At 43.9% G+C, this 15,947-nt stretch overlaps 1 protein-coding gene across 1 annotated transcript in view; it reads left to right on the top strand.

Moving 5' to 3' along the window:
* The first annotated feature begins 1,436 nt into the window (after window positions 1-1,436).
* Window positions 1,437-15,947, top strand: part of LOC140511159 (uncharacterized) — a 43,988-nt gene continuing 29,477 nt past the window's right edge. The window contains exon 1 of the mRNA XM_072620176.1: window positions 1,437-1,490. The gene's annotated coding sequence lies outside the window, so the exon portion shown is untranslated. The remainder of the gene's footprint in view (window positions 1,491-15,947) is intronic.

Genomic DNA, 15,947 nt, shown 5'->3' with positions numbered 1-15,947 from the left:
CTAACCCTAACCCTAAACCTAACCTTAACTCTAACCCTAACTCTAAATGCAATCTATCCCTAACCCTAAGCCTAACCCTAACCCTAACCTGAACACTAACCCTAACCCTTACCCTAACCCTAAAATGCACTCAATTCTAACTCTCGATTCTAACCCTAACCCTAAACCTGACCTTACCTTAACCCTAACTCTAACCCTAACCCTAACTGTAAATGCACTCAATAACCCTAACCCTAACCCTAACCCTAACACTAAATGCACTCTAAACATAACCCTAAGCCTAACTCTAACCCTAACCCTAAAAGCACTCGATACTAACATAAACCCTAACCCTAACCCTCACCCAACCCTAACCTTAACCCTTACAATAACCTTAACCCTGAACCTTACCCTAACCCTAACCCTGACCCTGACCCTGACCCAGACCCTGACCCGACCCTAACCCTGAACCTGACCCTAAACCTAACTCTGACGCTAACCCTAACCCTGATCCGAACTCTAATCCTCACCCTAACCCTAACCCTGACTCTAACCCTAACCCTAACCCTATCCCCAACCCTAACCCTAACCCTAACACTAACCCTAAACTCTAATACTAACCTTAAACCTGACCCTAACCCTAACACTAACACTAACCCTAACCTTAACCCTAACCCTAAACCTAACCCTAAAATGCACTCGATTCTAACCCTCGATTCTAACCCTAACTCTAATCCTAACCTTAACCTTAACCCATACACTAACACTAACCCTAACCCTAACCCTAACCCTAACCCTCAACCTAGCCCTAACCCTAACCCTAACCTTAACCCTAAGCCTAACCCTAACCCTAACCCTAATCCTAACCCTAACCTTAACCCTAACCCTAACCCTAACCCTAAATTCTTGAGCAGTAGAAGCCACAGAACAAGGGAGGGGACGAGATTTCTGTTCTAGAGGGCCTGAAAACCTCTTCCAAGAGCTCCTTCACTCTGCGGACCTGGAGTGGAGCCCAGACCTACTTGGGCGCAGCTGGCTTCAGGGATGGAATCTGCAGCAGCTGCGTGGCTCCCACCACCCACAGGTGACAAGGGGTGGGGAGAGGGTCTCTTTGGCAGTTCGAGAGGGGAGTCGGGTGTCCCCATTACTCAGGCCCCCTCGGGAGGCAGCAGCAGGGGTGGGAGCAGACCCGGGCTCCCCAAGGAAGCTGAAGCCTGGATCCATTGTTCAAGGTCTCTGCAGAAACCCCCTGAGGGAACTGCACATGTGAGGCGGCCCCGTCCCCTCCTGAGCACCTGAACTATATGTCACACTCAATAGCAGCCCCGCCCCCGCCCAAAGCCCTGAGGCTGGGAAGCAGCATTTGAATCTCAGACCCCAAGCGCTAGTTGGTTTCACCTGGTTGCTAAGTGGTTGGGAAGAGAATATTCAGAAGTCAAGTCACTGGTTGGGAAGATGCCCAGAAAAGGGAAAAATAGAAGACTATAGAAGATTACTTTCCTGGTGAACAGGTATTTCCTCTCTTTCTTTCTGATGAGGAAGAACAATGCTTAGCATCAGGGAAAGACAGAGACTGCAAGGCTTCTGTATCCCACCCAATCAGTGGGCTCAGGCTATGGAAGAGCTCAAAAAGGATTTTGAAAATCAAGTTAGAGACGGGGAGGAAAAACTGGGAAGAGCAATGAGAGACATGCAAGCAAAGCAACAATGTATGTCTTGAGAAATCTTTAGTGTATCTACTGTATTGGGAAATGGAGCAATTGAAAATGTGATCTTTACCAATAATTCCCAGGTTCCTGAAAAGCTCGCAATGAAGTAATTGCTGCAGATAAGAGAACTGGAGGGTTCCCCTTTACATATATTCCTTCAGAGTTTGTCTTTAGGTTATTTCCCCAAAGGTGTTTATTTGGATTCGCATGGCCTACACTTGGGGAAATCTTAAACAGTGAGACAAGCTCCAGGAAATTTTTATTAGATTGAAGTTCCTATTGTCCATGAAGAGAGTAAAGGTGACAAAGGTTGTGAATGTATTATCTTCCTTGGGTTCAATGTATGTGTTGAGATACCTTAAAGTGTATCTACCATTTTGGCAAATGGAGCACTTGAGAATTTGTAATTTACGAATATTTCCCAGCTTCCTGAAAAGCGTATGTTAAACACATTGTTGCAGATAAGATAACTAGAGATTTTCCCACTGCATATATTTCTTGAAAGTTTTCTCTTTAGGTTATTCGCCAAAATGTGTTCATTGTTAATCCTTTATACTACAATTGGGCGTAGAACAAATACGGAGATAACATCCAGGAAATATATGGAAATTGAAGCCCATTTTGTCAATGTAGAGAGTCAAGGGAAACAAGTTTGTTAATGTATTATCTTCCTTGGATTCAATGTATGTGTAGAGATACTTGAAAGTGTCTCTACCATATGGGTCAAAGGATAAATGGAGAATATGATACTTACAAATATTTCCCAGGTCACTTGAAACCCTGTATTAAAGTCATGGCTGCAGATTTAATATCTGGAGATTAACAGTTTTCATGTATTACTTCAGAGTTGGCTCTTTATGTTTTTTGCCAACATGTGTTGATTTGGAATATTTCGATCGAGAATTGGACAAATCTTAAACAATGAGGTAACCTCTAGGAAATTTGTAAAGACAGAAACTCATATTGTCCATGAAGAGAATATAGAGAACCATGGAGCTTTAATATTAGGGTTAGGGTTAGCCCTAGCCCTAAATGCACTCTAACCCTAACCCTAAACCTAACCCTAAGCCCAACGCAAACCCTAATTCTAACCCTAACCCTAACTCTATTCCCTAACCCTAACCCTAACCCTCAATGCAATCTAACCCTAACCTTAATTCTAATCCTAACCCTAACCTTAAACCTAACCCAAACCCTAACCCTAACCCTACCACTAACACTAACCCTAAACCTAACCTTAACCCTAACAATAAACCTAACCCTGACACTAACACTAACCTTTACCCTGACCCTAACCGTGACCCTGACGCTAAACCTCACACTGATTCTAATACTAACCCTGACCCTAACCTAACCCTGACCATAACCACAACCATAACCCTAACCCTAACCCTGACCCTAACCCTAAACCTAACCATAACACTAAACCTGACCTTAACCCTAACCCTAACCCTAACCCTAAATGCATACTATTCAAAACCTAAACTTAACGCGATTCTAAACCCAATCATACCTCCATTTTTCATATTCTAACTCTAACGCTACCCCTAAAATGCACCCTAAGCTTAAGCCTGAGCCAAACACTAACCCTAATCCTAAAATGAACACTAAACCTAACTCTAAACCTAACCCTAAACCTAACCTTAACCCTAACCCTAACACTAACCCTAAATGCGCACAATTCTAACCCTAACCCTAAACCTAAACCTAACCATTGCCCTAACCCTAATCCTGACCCAGACCTGATCCTGACCCTGACCCTGATCCTAATCCTGACCCTGACCCTAACTCTAACTCTGACGCTAACCATAACCCAGCTCCAAACTCTAACTCTGACTCTAACCCTAACCCTAACCCTAAATGCAATCTAACCCTAACACTAACCCTAACCTTAACCCTAAACCTAACCCTAACCCGAACCCTAACCTTAACCCTGGAATGCATTTGATGCTAACCCTAATCCTAAACATGACCTTAACCCTAACCCTTACCCTAAATGCACTCTAACCTTAACCCTAACACTAACCCTAACCGTAACGCAAAACATAAACCTAACCCTAAACCTGACCCTAAACCCTAACTCTTACCCTAACACTAAGCCTAATCTTAACACTAACCCTAACCCTAACCATTACCCTAACACTAACCCTAACTCTAACTTTAGCACTAAACCTTTTCTTAACCCTAACCCTAACCCTAACCCTAACCCTAAACCCAACCCTAACCCTAACCCTAACCCTAACCCTAACCCTAACCCTAACCCTAACCCTAACCCTAACTCTAACTCTAACCCTAACCCTAACCCTAACACTAACCCTAAATGTGCATAATTCTAATCCTAACCCTAACCCTAAACCTAACCATTGCCCTAACCCTAATCCTGACCCTGACCTGATGCTGACCCTGACCCTGATCCTAAACCTGACCCTGACCCTAACCCTAACTCTGACGCTAACCATAACCCAGCTCCAAACTCTAACTCTGACTCTAACCCTAACCCTAACCCTAAATGCAATCTAACCCTGACACTAACCCTAACCGTAACCCTAACCCTAACCCTAACCCTAAACCTAACCCTAAGCCTAAACCTAACCCTTACCCTAACCCTAACCCTAACCCCAACCCCAATCCTAACCCTAACCCTAACCCTAAACCTAACCACAACCCTAACCCTAAGCCTAAATCCTTACCCAAACTCTAACCCCACCCCTAACCCTAACCCTAACCCTAAATCCTTGCCCTAACTCTGACCACAACCCTAACCCTAACCCTAACTCTAACCTAACCCTAACCCCAACCCTAACCCTAACCCTACGACTAACCCTAACCCAAATCCTAACCCTAACCCTAACCTTAACTCTAACCCTAACCCTAACCTTAACTCTAACTCTAACCCTAACCATAACCTTAACTTTAATCCTAATACTAACCTTAACTCTAACCATAACACTAACCCTAAACCTACCCCTAACCCTAACCCTAACCCCAACCCCAATCCTAACCCTAACCCTAACCCTAACCCTATCGAGAACCCTAACTCTAACCCTAACAATAACGCCAATCCCAATCCTAACCCTAACCCTAACACTAACCCTAATCCTAACCTTAACTCTAACTCTAACCCTAATTCTAACTCTAACACTAACACTAAACTTAAATCTAACTCTAACCCTGACCCTGACTCTAACCCTAACACTAACCTTAAATCTAACCCTCACTCTAACATTAACGCTAACCCTAACCCTAACCCTAACCCTAACCCTAAATCCAATCCTAACCCTAACCGCAACACTAACCCTAACCCTAACCTCAACCCTAACCCTAACCGTAACCACAACCCTAACACTCACGCTGACCCTAACTCTACGCCTAACCCTAAGTCAAACCCCAACTGCAATCCTAACCCTAACTCTAACCCTAACCATAACCCGAAACCTAACCTCAACCCTAACCCTAACCCTAATCCTACTCCTAACCCTATCCTTAACCCTCATCCTAACCCTCACCCTAATCCTATCCTCAAACCTAAACCTAACTCTAAACCTAACCCTAACCATCACCCTAAACCTAATCCTTACTCTAAACCTAATCCTAACCCTAATGCTAACCCTAATCTCAACCCTAACCGTAACCCTAATCCTAACCTCAACCCTAACCCTAACCCTAACTCTAAACCGAACTCTAATGCTGACCCTAACCCTAACCCTAAGCTCAACTCTATCCCCAACCCCAATCATAACCCTAACCCTAAACCTAACCCTAAATCCTAACCCTAACATTAATCCTAACTTTAACCCTAATACTATCCTCAAACCTAACCATAACACTAACCCTAACCCTAACCCTTACCCTAACCCTAACCCTAACTCAAACCCTAACCCCAATCCTAACCCTAACCGTAACCCTAAACCAAACCCTAACCTCAAATCTAACCCTAACACTAGCACTATCCCTAACTCAAACCATAACACTAACCCTAAGCCTAACCTTAACTCTAATCCTAACCCTAACCATAACTCTAACTTTAACCCTAACCCTAACTCTAACCCTAACCTTAACTCTAAATCTAACCCTTAGCTTAACTCTAACCCTAACCCTAACCCTAACCCTAACCTTAACCCTTAACCTAACCCTAACCTTAACTCAAACCCTAACCCCAATCATAACCCTAACCGTAACCTTAAACCAAACCCTAACCTCAAATCTAACCCTAAGTCTATCTTTAACCCTAACACTCACCCTAACCCAAACCCTACCTCTAACGCTAACCCTAACCCCAACCCCAATCCTAACCCTAACCCTAACCCTAAACCTAAACACAACACTAACCCTAAGCCTAAATCCTTACCCTAACTCTAACCCCAACCCTAACCCTAACCCTAACTCTAACCTAACCCTAACCCCAACCCTAACCCTAACCCTAACCCTAACCTTAAGCCTAAGGATACCTCTTCCCCTAACCCTAACACTAACCTAAAGCCTAAACGTAAATCCTAAGCCTAACCCTAAGCCCAACCCCAATCCTAACCCTAACCATAACCCTAACCCTAACCTTTAGCCTAACCCGAAGCCTAAACCTAAGTCCTAACCATAACCCTAACCCTAACTCTAACCTTACCCTAACCCTAACGCTAACCCTAAACCTAACCCTAAATCTAAGCCTAACCCTAAGCCTAAACTTAAGTTCTAACCCTAATCCTAACCCTAAACCTAAACCTACCCCTAACCCTAATCTTAACGTTAAACTTAAACCTCTCCTTAACCCTAAACCTAACTCTAAACCTAATACCATAACCCTAACCCAACGCTAACCCTAACCCTAACCCTAACTCTAAACTTAATGATAAACCTAACCCTAACCTCGCGACTAACCCTAACCTTAACTCTCACACTAACCCTGACCTTAACTCTAACTCTAACCCTGACCCTGACTCTAATCCTAACACTAACCTTAAATCTAACCCTAACCCTAACATTAACTCTAACCGTAACCCTAACCCTAACCCTAACCCTAACCCTAACCCTAAGCCTAAACCTAACCCTTACCCTAACCCTAACCCTAACCCTAACCCCAAGCCCAATCCTAACCCTAACCCTAACCCTAAACTTAACCACAAACCTAACCCTAAGCCTAAATCCTTACCCTAACTCTAACCCCACCCCTAACCCTAAATGCTTGCCCTAACTCTGACCCCAACCCTAACCCTAACCCTAACTCTAACCTAACCCTAACCCCAACCCTAACCCTAACCCTACGACTAACCCTAACCCAAATCCTAACCCTAACCCTAACCTTAACTCTAACCCTAACCCTAACCTTAACTCTAACTCTAACCCTAACCCTAACTCTAACCCTAACCATAACCTTAACTTTAATCCTAATACTAACCTTAACTCTAACCATAACCCTAACCCTAACCCCAACCCCAATCCTAACCCTAACCCTAACCCTAACCCTAACCCTATCGAGAACCCTAACTCTAACCCTAACAATAACGACAATCCCAATCCTAACCCTAACCCTAACACTAACACTAACCCTAATCCTAACCTTAACTCTAACTCTAACCCTAATTCTAACTCTAACACTAACACTAAACTTAAATCTAACTCTAACCCTGACCCTGACTCTAACCCTAACACTAACCTTAAATCTAACCCTCACCCTAACATTAACTCTAACCCTAACCCTAACCCTAACCCTAAACCTAACCCTTACCCTAACCCCAACCCTAACCCTAACCCTAAATCCAATCCTAACCCTAACCGCAACACTAACCCTAACCCTAACCTCAACCCTAACCCTAACCGTAACCACAACCCTAACTCTCACGCTGACCCTAACTCTACGCCTAACCCTAAGTCAAACCCCAACTGCAATTCTAACCCTAACTCTAACCCTAACCATAACCCTAACCATAACCCTAATCCTAACCTCAACCCTAACCCTAACCCTAATCCTACTCCTAACCCTATCCTTAACCCTCATCCTAACCCTCACCCTAATCCTATCCTCAAACCTAACCCTAACTCTAAACCTAACCCTAACCATAACCCTAAACCTAATCCTTACTCTAAGCCTAACCCTAACCCTAACGCTAACCCTAATCTCAACCCTAACCGTAACCCTAATCCTAACCTCAACCCTAACCCTAACCCTAACTCTAAACCGAACTCTAATGCTGACCCTAACCCTAACCCTAAGCTCAACTCTATCCCCAACCCCAATCGTAACCCTAACCCTAAACCTAACCCTAAATCCTAACCCTAACATTAATCCTAACTTTAACCTTAATACTATCCTCAAACCTAACCCTAACACTAACCCTAACCCTAACCCTTACCCTAACCCTAACCCTAACTCAAACCCTAACCCCAATCCTAACCCTAACCGTAACCCTAAACCAAACCCTAACCTCAAATCTAACCCTAACACTAGCACTATCCCTAACTCAAACCATAACACTAACCCTAAGCCTAACCTTAACTCTAATCTTAACCCTAACCATAACTCTAACTTTAACCCTAACCCTAACTCTAACCCTAACCCTAACCTTAACTCTAAATCTAACCCTTAGCTTAACTCTAACCCTAACCCTAACCCTAACCCTAACCTTAACCCTTAACCTAACCCTAACCTTAACTCAAACCCTAACCCCAATCATAACCCTAACCGTAACCTTAAACCAAACCCTAACCTCAAATCTAACCCTAAGCCTATCTTTAACCCTAACACTCACCCTAACCCAAACCCTACCTCTAACGCTAACCCTAACCCCAACCCCAATCCTAACCCTAACCCTAACCTTAAACCTAAACACAACACTAACCCTAAGCCTAAATCCTTACCCTAACTCTAACCCCAACGCTAACCCTAACCCTAACTCTAACCTAACCCTAACCCCAACCCTAACCCTAACCCTAACCCTAACCTTAAGCCTAAGGATACCTCTTCCCCTAACCCTAACACTAACCTAAAGCCTAAACGTAAATCCTAAGCCTAACCCTAAGCAAAACCCCAATCCTAACCCTAACCCTAACCCTAACCTTTAGCCTAACCCAAAGCCTAAACCTAAGTCCTAACCATAACCCTAACCCTAACTCTAACCTTACCCTAACCCTAACCCTAATTCTAACCCTAACCCTAACCCTAACCCTAACCCTAACCCTAACCCTAACCTTAACGCTAAACCTAACCCTTAATTTAACCATAACCCTAACCCTAACCCCAACCCTAACAATAACCCTAACCGAAGCCCAATCCTAACCCTAACTATAACCCTACTACGAAACCTAACCCTAACCCTAACCTTAACCATAACCCTAACACAAACCCTAACAATAATTCTAACCTTAACGCTATGTCTAACTATTACCCTAACCCTAACCCTAACCTTAACCCTGTCTTTAAACCTAACTCTAACCCTGAAACCCTAACCCAAAGCGAATCTAACCCTAACCCTAACCCTAACCCTAAATGCACCCTAACACTACCCTAACCCTAAGCCTGAACCTAAATCCTAACCCTAACCCTAACCCTAACCCCAACCCTAACCCTAACCCTAACCCTAAATCCTTACCGTAACTCTAACCCCAACGCTAACCCTAACCCTAACTCTAACCTAACCCTAACCCCAACCCTAACCCTAACCCTAACCCTAACCTTAAGCCTAAGGATACCTCTTCCCCTAACCCTAACACTAACCTAAAGCCTAAACGTAAATCCTAAGCCTAACCCTAAGCCCAACCCCAATCCTAACCCTAACCGTAACCCTAACCCTAACCTTTAGCCTAACCCAAAGCCTAAACCTAAGTCCTAACCATAACCCTAACCCTAACTCTAACTTTACCCTAACCCTAACCCTAATTCTAAACCTAACCCTAACCCTAACCCTAACCTTAACGCTAAACCTAACCCTAAATTTAACCCTAACCCTATCCCTAACCCCAACCCTAACAATAACCTTAACCGAAGACCAATCCTAACTCTAACTATAACCCTACTACGAAACCTAACCCTAAGCCTAACCTTAACCATAACCCTAACACAAACCCTAACAATAATTCTAACCTTAACGCTATGCCTAACTATTACCCTAACCCTAACCCTAACCTTAACCCTGTCTTTAAACCTAAGCCTAACCCTAAAACCCTAACCCAAAGCGAATCTAACCCTAACCCTAACCCTACCCTAACCCTAAGCCTAAACCTAAATCCTAACCCTAACCCTAACCCTAACCCTAACTCTAACCCTAAGCCTAACCCCAATCCTAACCCTTACCCTAAGTCTAAATCCAACCCTAACCCAAACACTAACCCTAACCCTAACCCTAACCCCTAACCCTAAGCCTAAACCAAACCCTAACAATTATTATAACCCTAATCCTTACTCTAACCCTAACCCAAACCCTATTCCTAACAATTACTCTAACCCTAACCCTACCCGTAACCCTATCATTCAACCTAACCCTAACCGTAACCCTCACCCTAACCCTAACCCTAACCATAAACTTAACCCTACCCCTAACTCTAACCCTAACCCCAACCCCAATCCTAACCCTAACCCTAACACTAACCCTAAACCTACCCCTAAGCCTAACCTTAACCCTAACTCTAACCCTAACCGTAACCCTAACAATAATTCTAACCATAATCCTTACTCTAACCATAACCCTAAACCCAACCATAACCCTAAACCTAACCCTAACCTTAAATATAACCTTAACCCTAACCTTAACTCTAACCCTAACTCTAACCCTAACCCTAACCTTAACTCTAACCCTAAACCTAAGCTTAACTCTAACAGAAACCCTTCGCCTAACTCTACCCTTAACCCTAACTCTAACCCTAACCCCAATTCTAACCCTAACCATAACCCTAACCCTAACCCCAACCCGAATCCAACCTTAACCCCAACCATAACCCTAACCCTAACACTAACCCTAAATGAACCCTAACCTAAACCTAAACCTAAATTCTAACCCCAACCATAACCCTAACCCTAACACTTACCGTAAAGACACCCTAAACTAAACGTAACACTAAGCCTAAACCTAAATCCTAACGCTAACCCTAAAGCTAATCCCAATCCCAACTCTTACCCTAACCCTAAACCCAACCATAACCCTAACCCTAACCTTAACGCTAACCCTAACCCTAACCCTACCCGTAACCCTGCCTCTAACCCTAACCTTAATGCTAAACCCAACCCTCTCCCTAACCCTAACCCTGACCCTAAGCCTAACCTTAATTCTATCCATAACCCTAACCCTAAGCCTAACCCTAACCCTAAACCTAAACTTCACCCTAACACTGACCAGAACCCTAACTGTAACCCTAACAATAAAGCCAACCCCAATCCTAACCCTAACCCTAACACTAACCCTAACCCTAACCTCAACCCTAACCCTAACCCTCACCCTATACCTAACCCTAAACCTAAGCCTAAATCTAAGCCTAAACCTAAGTCCTAACCCTATCCCTACCCGTAACCCTAACCATACCTCTAACCCTAACCTTAACGCTAAACTTAACCCTCTCCCTAACCCTAACCCCAACCCTAATCCAAGCCCTAACCCCATTGTTAACCCTTACACCAACCCTAACCTTAAAACCCTACCCCTAACCCCATCCTGAACTTAACACTAACCCTAACCTTAATCCTAACCCCAACCCTAACAATAACCCTAACGTTAACCCTAACACTAACCTTAAATCCTAACCCTAACCCTAACCCTAACCCTAAACCTAACTCTAACTCTAACCTTACCCTAACCCTAACACTAATCCTAAATCTAACTCTTACCCTAACCCTAACCCTATCGCTAACACTACGCCTAACCCTAAACTTGACACTAAACCTAACCCTCTTCCTAACCCTAACCCTGACCCTAAGCCTAACCTTAACTCTATCTGTAACACTAACCCTACGCCTAACTCTAACCCTAAACCTAACCTTAACCGTAACCCTAACGAGAACCCTATCTCAAACCCTAACAATAATGCCAACACCAATCCTAACCCTAATCCTAACCCTAACCCTAACCCTAATCTCAACCCTAACCCTAACCCTGACCCTCACCGTAACCCTAATCCTAACCCTAAATATAACCCTACCACTAACCCTAACCCTAACCCCAATCCCAATCCTAACCCTACCTCTAATCCTATCCTTAAACCTCACCCTAACCCTAAGCTTAACCCTGGGCATAACCGTAACAGTAATCCTTACTTTAAATCTAAATCTAACACTAACCCTAACCCTAACCTCAACCCTAACCCTAACCCTAACCCTAACACTAAACCTCAACCTAAATGTGATTTTAACCATAACCCTAAACCTAAACCTAACCACAACCCTAACCCTAACCCTTCTCCTAACCCTATACTTAACACTAACCCTAACCCTAAAACCCTAACAACAAAGCGAATCTAACCTTAACCCTAACCCTAACCCTCACTCTAACCCTAACCCTAACCCTAATCCTAACCCTTACCCTAACTCTAAATCCAACCCTAACCCTAAACCTAACCCTAACCCCTAACCCTAATCCTAAGCCTAAACCTAACCCTAACAATTATTATAACCTTAATCCTTACTCTAACCCTAACCCAAACCCTATTCCTAACCATTACCATAACCCTAACCCTACCCGTAACCCTATCCTTCAATCTAACCCTAACCGTAACCCTCACCTTAACCCTAACCCTAATCATAAACTTAACCCTACCCCTAACCCTAACCACAACCCCAATCCTAACACTAACTCTAACACTAACCCTAAACCTACCCCTAAGCCTAACCTTAACCCTAACTCTAACCCTAACCCTAACCCTAACAATAATTCTAACCCTAATCCGTACTCTAACCAAAAACCTAAACCTAACCATAACCCTAACCCTAACCCTAACCTTAAACCTAACCTTAACCCTAACCTTAACTCTAACTCTAACCCTAACCCTAACCCTAAACCCAACCTTAACACTAACCCTAACCCTAACCCTAATCCTAAATCCTCATCCTAACTCTACCTCTAACCCTAACTCTAACCCTAACCCCAATTCTAACCCCAACCATAACCCTAACCCTAACCCCAACCCGAATCCAACCCTAACCCCAACCATTACCCTAACCCTAACACTAACCCTAAATGCACCCTAACCTAAACCTAAACCTAAATTCTAACCCCAAGCATAACCCTAACCCTAACATTAACCCTAAAGGCACCCTAAACTAAACCTAACACTTAGCCTAAACCCAAATTCTAACCCTAACCCTAACTCTAACCCTAAAGCTAACCCCAATCCCAACCCTCACCCTAACCCTAAACCCAACCCTAACCCTAACCCTAACCTTAACGCTAACCCTAACCCTAACCCTACCACTCACCCGAACCCTAACCCTAACTTTAACTGTAACCCTAACCCTTAGCTTAACTCTAACCCTAACCCGAACCCTAACCCTAATCCTGACCGTAACCCTAAACCTAACTCAACCCCTAACCCCAATCTTAACCCTAACCGTAACCCTAACCCAAACTCTAACCTCAAATCTAACCCTAACCCTAACCCTAACTCTAACCCTAAACCTAACCCTACCCCTAACCCTAACACAAACCCCAACCCCAATCCTAACACTAACCCTAAATGCACCCTAACACTAAACCTTACCCTAACCCTAACCCTAACCCTTACCCTAAGCCTAATCCTAACCCTAATCGTAACCCTAACCCTAACTCTAACCTCAACCCTAACCCTAACCCGAACCCTAAATCTAACTCTAACGCTGACCCTAACCCTACCACTAACTCTAACCCTAAGCCCAACGCCAATCCTAACTCTAACCCTAACCCTGAACCGAACCGTAACCATAACCCTAACCCTAACTTCAACCCTAACTCTAACTCTAATCCTATTCCTAACCCTATCCTTAACCCTAATCCTAACCCTAACACTAGTCCTATCCTCAAACCTAACCCTAACCCTAACCCTAACGCTGACCGTAACCCTAATCCTAATCCTTACTCTAACGCTAACCCTGACCGTAACGCTAACCGTAACCTCAACCCTAACCATAACCCTAACCCTAACCTCAACCCTAACCCTAACCCTAAATCCTAACCCTAACACTAACCCTAACTCTAAACTTACCCTAACCCTAACCCTAATCCTAAACCTAACTCTTACCCTAACCCTCACCCTATCGCTAACCCTACCCCTAACACTAAACTGAACGCGAAACCTAACACTCTTCCTAAACCTAACCCTGTCCCTAAGCCTAACCTTAACTGTATCTGTAACCCTAACCCTACGCCTAACCCTAACCCTAAACCTAACACTAACCCTAACCCTAACACTACCCCAAATCCTAACGTTAACGCTAAACCTAACTCTCTCCCTAACCCTAACCCTAACCCTAAAGATAATATTAACCCTAACCCCAACCCCAATCCTAACCCTAACCCGAACCCTAACCTCAAACCTAACACGAAGCCTAACACTAACCCTCACCCTCACCCTAACCCTAACCCTAAACTTAACCCTACCCCTAACCTTAACCCTAACCCCAACACCAAACCTAACCCTAACCCTAACCCTTACCCTAACCCTAAATGCATTCGATTCCAACCTGAACCCTAACCGTAACACTAACCCTAACAATAACCCTAACCCTAATCCTAATCCTAACCCTAACCCTAACCCTAACTGCCCTAACCCTAACCCTAATCGTAAATCCTAATCCTAACCCTAACCTTTACCATAACTCTAACCTAACTGTAACCCTAACCCAACCCTAAACCTAACACTAACCCTAACCCTAACACTACCCCTAATCCTAACGTTAATGCTAAACCTAACTCTCTCCCTAACCCTAACCCTAACCCTAAAGATAATATTAACCCTAACCCCAACCCCAATCCTAACCCTAACCCGAACACTAACCTCAACCCTAACACTAAGCCTAACCCTCACCCTCACCCTCACCCTAACCCTAACCCTAAACTTAACCCTACCCCTAACCTTAACCCTAACCCCAACACCAATCCTAACCCTAACCCTTACCCTAACCCTAAAGCTAACCTTAAGCCTAACCCTAACCCTAACCCTAACCATAACCATAACCCTAACCCTAATCCTTACGCTAATCCTAACCCTAACCCTAAACCTCACCCTAAATGCGATTTTAACCCTAACCCTTACCCTAACCCTAACGCTAACCCTAACCCTAACCCTAACCCTAACTCTAAGCTTAACCCTAACCCTAAATGCACTCTAACCCTAACCCTAACCCTAACTCTAACCCTAACCCTAACCCTAAACCTAACCCTAAATTCACTCTAACCTTAACCCTAACCCTAACCCTGGCCCTAACCCTAACCCTAACCCTAACCCTAACCCTAAATGCATTCGATTCCAACCAGAACCCTAACCGTAACGCTAACCCTAACCCTAACCCGAACCCTAACCCTAATCCTAACCCTAACCCTAACCGTAAATGCCCTAACCCTAACCCTAACCGTAAATTCTAACCCTAACCCTAACCTTTATCATAACTCTAACCTAACCGTAACCCTAACCCACCCCTAAACCTAACACTAACCCTAACCCTAACACTACCCCTAATCCTAACGTTAACGCTAAACCTAACTCTCTCCATAACCCTAACCCTAACCCTAAAGATAATATTAACCCTAACCACAACCCCAATCCTAACCCTAACCCTAACCCTAACCTAAACCCTAACCCTAACACTAACACTAACCCTCACCCTCACCCTAACCCTAACCCTAAACTTAACCCTACACCTAACCTTAACCATAACTCCAACACCAATCCTAACCCTAACCCTAACCCTAACTTCAACCCTAACTCTAACTCTAATCCTACTCCTAACCCTATCCTTAACCCTAATCCTAACCCTAACACTAGTCCTATCCTCAAAGCTAACCCTAACCCTAACCCTAACCCTAACTGAAACCCTAATTCTAATCCTTACTCTAACACTAACCCTGACCGTAACACTAACTATAACCTCAACCCTAACCATAACCCTAACCCTAACCTCTACCCTAACCCTAACCCTAAATCCTAACCCTAACACTAACCCTAACTCTAAACTTACCCTAACCCTAACCCTAATCCTCAACCTAACCCTTACCCTAACTCTAACCCTATTGCTAACCCTACCCCTAACACTAAACTTAACGCTAAACCTAACCCTCTTCCTAACCCTAACCCTGTCCCTAAGCCTAACATTAA

The sequence above is a fragment of the Notamacropus eugenii genome, chromosome 6 (assembly GCF_028372415.1).
Source record: "Notamacropus eugenii isolate mMacEug1 chromosome 6, mMacEug1.pri_v2, whole genome shotgun sequence".
Taxonomy (NCBI): domain Eukaryota; kingdom Metazoa; phylum Chordata; class Mammalia; order Diprotodontia; family Macropodidae; genus Notamacropus; species Notamacropus eugenii.
This window is presented reverse-complemented; position numbering and strand designations above follow the sequence as displayed.